Genomic DNA, 404 nt, shown 5'->3' with positions numbered 1-404 from the left:
AAAAAAGCCATAGTGAGGTTTTGTCCTAATCTCTTGTCAGACTGAAGACTTCTTCTGCCCTAAAGCAGGAGGGTTTGTTTTGCTAGGGTGTGTTTGTTTTGAATCTCATTTAGCTGGTCACAGCTTCATTGGCTACATAAAACTTCACTTTTTAATCCTGCCAAGCTCTTGCCCACAGTGCTCAGTTCATCCAAGGAATTAATGATTCTGATTTGATCACTTGTGAGCTTATTCACTTTCACTGACGGCCTCCCCTTCTCATTTCATGAGACTAGATAAACAGAAGCAACCTGTTCCCTTTCCATTCATTAACGGGCCGACCTTTGTCACACCACCTAACTTCTGGAAGGTACACAGCCCCAAGGTCTCCTCAGATCAATATCTATCCAGATTTCCATGCATTT

Source organism: Gavialis gangeticus, unplaced genomic scaffold, assembly GCF_001723915.1.
Source record: "Gavialis gangeticus isolate Ggan-Ray unplaced genomic scaffold, GavGan_comp1, whole genome shotgun sequence".
In the NCBI taxonomy this organism is placed as follows: domain Eukaryota; kingdom Metazoa; phylum Chordata; order Crocodylia; family Gavialidae; genus Gavialis; species Gavialis gangeticus.
The sequence above is the reverse complement of the archived record's forward strand: the minus strand, read 5'-3'. Positions refer to the sequence as shown.